Genomic DNA, 4,599 nt, shown 5'->3' with positions numbered 1-4,599 from the left:
TTCACCAAATAACAATGAATTACACTCACCTTTCAATCAAGGTTAGACACGTGAGCTTACCATTACCGCGTGTCCAGATTATAGAATGTAGGTCACCAAAACACACGAAAATACACCACGCTCCCAGGTGGCTGTGTAAGCAATACATCAAACTTTGCATTCATCCCACTTGCTGATGTCGAATACCGATGGTTTCAAAGGCGGTGGGCGCGTGGGGGTAGTACGATAATGTATTACTTCACAGCTAAACCAGTATGCTACCATTGCAACCAATGCATGAAATAAACATTAGGACTCGTTAACCATACTAGTGCCTACTATACTTCAGTACTAAATGTTTAAAAGAACTAATTGCTATTTTTAACTCAAGGGAGCGATATGAAAGTAAAAAGAAACCGTTTAAATCTTTATTCAAGTCAAACTAGGCCGGCTTCAACCCTACATATCTGACCTGAGAAGATTTAGCCCTATATGGGACCGGCAACAAACTCAGAGGGATAAATCTTTTCAAAACAAGTTAAAACAACACATAACACATCATTTCTTTATTTCACAAAAGTAAGCTTCTAATGAAACATAAGAAATCAAAATAACACTTGAAATAAAACACTTAGCTAAATGGTTAAAGAACGCGGGATTCTATAAGCTATCAGAATAATCCTTCAGGTATAAACCTTCAGAAACGTAGCGAGTTAGGCACGAGGTTGGCTAACGAGTACGTCCGATCTCTAGCGCGGTCCGATCAAGAAGAACTACCAGCGGCAGAGCCTCTCCGCTCCCGCCTCAGTCAAGTTGGCAAACCTGCTCGACCAGTCTACCAACATACCGACAAAAACGCCAACTCGTGCCTACGCTCACTCGAGAGAAACCTCTCGATGTTCCAAAGCCTTCTACCTGTCATCTTAGTTCAACAACACGCCAATAGGTGGCGTTACTCTCTACGCAACTTTATTTCAACAATGCGCCAATAGACGGCGTTACTCTCTACGCAACTTTATTTATTTCGTTACAACCAAATAATACGTAGCTCAACATTGCTAATCGATTTTATACAGGCGTCTAAAATAATGAACTATAACGCTGCAATACGTCTTTCTGGTGTCAGGTTCCGACATATATATATATACATTTTATTTAAAATTTTAAAGCGCCGCGTCAATTATGCACTGTTTAAAAAGTAAATATAGAAAATTTACTACTTACTCCACTTTTAAATTTGTAATTTTTTTGCAATGTTTAGATGTTTTAGTGATAGAAAATGTACTTTGACAAGTTATGCTACCATAAAACTAGTTTTATAAATGAATAAAAATGGGTTTTTCAGTTCATTTTCAATTCCTATATAATTGTAGAGGTTAGAATATGAGCAACCGTAATGGCGTCTGACTGTGCTGAATATAAGCTGCTACCACAGCTATTATTGTGCTAAATTTCTGAATAAGCATTCACATTATTCGCGTTACTAAGCTACATGTTAGATAATAATGGTTTTAAAACAACAAGTTTTGAATAACATCAGTATAATAGTAATTGTTTTCTCAATCTTAAAGGCTATTAGGGTTCTATACACAAATAGTAAAAACCACATAGATCCTCACTAGTTTGATGAGAAACATTATACGTATGTAACACGGGCAATATTCAATCCTACTTCCTACTAATATTATAAACGCGATATAATATTTAAGTTATATGATAAATCTGGGGGCACGGCAGATTACACAGTTATTTTTTCCGTTATCAGTTCCGACAAATATGTAGTAGGTAAAGGTATACGCAAAGATGTACGACGTGAGTACGAAGATGTGTATAGTATGGTATGAATATGAACATGGTATAGGTGCGAAGGTGCGGGTATATTAGTAGCGGGTATCACGGGTATGAGTACAAGTATAGTTTGGTATGGGCAGTATTGTTTAGGTATGAGTACGAGTATAGTGTGGGATGGGTATGAGTTTTACGAGCAATTGTTTTACGTCATTAAAACGACAATGCATCTTGTGTAAAATAACCAATCGAAGAGAATTATTAAGAAAACTAAACATCGATTTTTTAAATAATGGTTGGATTAAAGAATAAATACGCAAGATGCGTTCAAAATAAAATAAAAACACGCTCAAGCTCAAAGCAATCAGGCTCAAGTAGCACTGTTGACCGTGTATAAAGCTACGGAACCCTCTCCACCGCGCACTTGTTGATACTAAGCAGTAGTTTGAATAGCGCTTCTCATTGCGTTCATTTTGCAGCTTCTAGCAAGAAAAGATAGTATATGTGTACTAAAATCGCTATAACTTAAGTATAAGTGTTGTTTTAGTATTTATTATTTAGACGTTATGTCTATAAAAGCCATAATTAACCCATATATGCAGCTACTGAATATCAAATGTCCACCTTTATTCAAAAACTAGCATTAAAACAGAAACTGCAACCGCTTTTATACAGTTGAAAGTCTTCACCGACGCTTCTTTTCAGCATTTAGTAGCCACTATCACATTTTTTTAATATTGTCTGCTTAATATCTCACAACACAGAATATATACAGCTAATTGCTGCTATTATGCAGCTTTTAGTAACCACAAATGCTTTAAGCTGAATAATGTCTGACTAACTGTGTAAGAAATAAGTATTATTCAGCTTTAATATGCAAAACCGATACTATGCAAAATTTATTCAGCATTTATTGGTATATAGGCCCCACTAGGCCCACATATTTTCTTATTCCGAATTTAGTAATTTCCACCGCTTATACACAAAATTTATGCAATCTTAATTTGAATAAGATGATAATTTTACTCTATTATCCTGCTTGTGTGTTACTTGGGAGATTACCAGTTCGCCGGACGATATCAGCCTGTCAGTTGTTCGGAGCTGTCAAATTTTGCTTTGAACTGACAGGCCGATATCGTCCGGCGGACTGCTAATCAGTGGGCCCCTTTACGTCAAATAAAATCATGTTTACTTTTATTTGGATAGGTTTTTTAATTAACAGCTAAAACATATTTAAAGGTGTTTTTTCAGTTTTTAATCAAGGATGATACATTATTTGGGTATCTAAATGATGTAATTTTGTTATAAGTCCCGCTTGCATCTCGCTCGCGTCGAACAAACCTACGAGCGAAATGCACGCGTAAATTAATGATAACAAAATGACATAATTTGAAGTCAAAATGTAAATTCAAATTGGCCTCTAGATTCTGAATAGTTTTGTTACACCATGACATGAAGCTGAAGGACAGAATGATATGACATTAATTTTACATATAGTCATATAACATATTAGTTGCATGCTCGGTATTATATTTCAGTGGTATATCAATCAATATCTGCAAAAAAAAATATAATAAAATAAGTTAAGAATTCTTGAGTGCTTTCAGAAATACAATTGTATTTGAAAAACAACTACCCTCTCTCAAGCCCTCTCGCGCATGAGAGGAGGCCTCTGCCCAGCAGTGGGACGTATATAGGCTGAAATGATGATGATGAATTGAAAAACAACGTTCACGTTCGAGCGTAATTAAATTCCGATCCAAGCGCATTTCGCTCAATAAAGCTACATAATATAACAGGAAGGGGCTCCCTCTGGTCGCATAACAACTTTTGTCATATTTTTAATTGTCATAACACTTTATTCATAAAATTGTAAGTCATAAAAATCTTTAGTCAGAATTATTCCTGAGCATAACTGGGTTTTTGTCATAAATGAGTTATGACATATTTTTTATAGTCATTAATTTAATTCGCATAACATTTTAAGTCATCTGCTTGATATCCATAATTGTTTTTCGTTCGCAGTATTGCAGTGCATAGTATTAATATAGACATAAAAAATAAGTCATATTTGTAGTGGTCATAATGTTTTTTTTCATAAATGTTACAAATGCATGAATAATAAATATGTACCTATGGATGTAACCCACCTATGAAGCAAATATTACTTTAGTCATAATCATAACCACAGAGCGACCGTATAAAAGAGGAGATCCAAGGCGAGGAGCCCCCTCCTCCTCCTCAGGAGAAACGGTTTTTTAAAAGAAATTAATCATAGATATCAGATTTATTCAAATAGTAGTAGGTTAGGTTCGTTAGGTTTCTTTAGATGCCCGAAGGGCAAACTACGCAGAAATAGGAGCCCCGCGTGAGCGGGGCTCCGTCGAATTGTTTTTGGACGGAGATTAGGGCTATCAATAACTAAGTATGCCTTAAACCATTATGGTTGAAAATTATTATGCTATACGTTATACGTAAAAACATTATAAGTATCGATAAATATGCTTTTAGCTGGTATAACATCTGATTCATTATAATTAAAACCTATATGCACAAAAAATATATGAGAACTGCTGAGTATGTCATCAAATATTATGGCTAAAAATCTATGACACAATATAATATGACTTTTCATTTGTATGCGCAATGATGATTATGACACAAGTTGTTATGCGCAACAAAGATATGACTTAAAATTGTATGCAACCCAATATGGACCCTAACAGGAAATATGGTTGGTAGAAAACGCATATAGGGGGCTCTAGCCAAAAGACGTAATAAACTTTATAAGAATCCTCGTGAGTCCACGGAACTGAGTCGCAGTGATTTACG

This window comes from Cydia splendana, chromosome 4 (assembly GCF_910591565.1).
Source record: "Cydia splendana chromosome 4, ilCydSple1.2, whole genome shotgun sequence".
In the NCBI taxonomy this organism is placed as follows: domain Eukaryota; kingdom Metazoa; phylum Arthropoda; class Insecta; order Lepidoptera; family Tortricidae; genus Cydia; species Cydia splendana.
The sequence above is the reverse complement of the archived record's forward strand: the minus strand, read 5'-3'. Positions refer to the sequence as shown.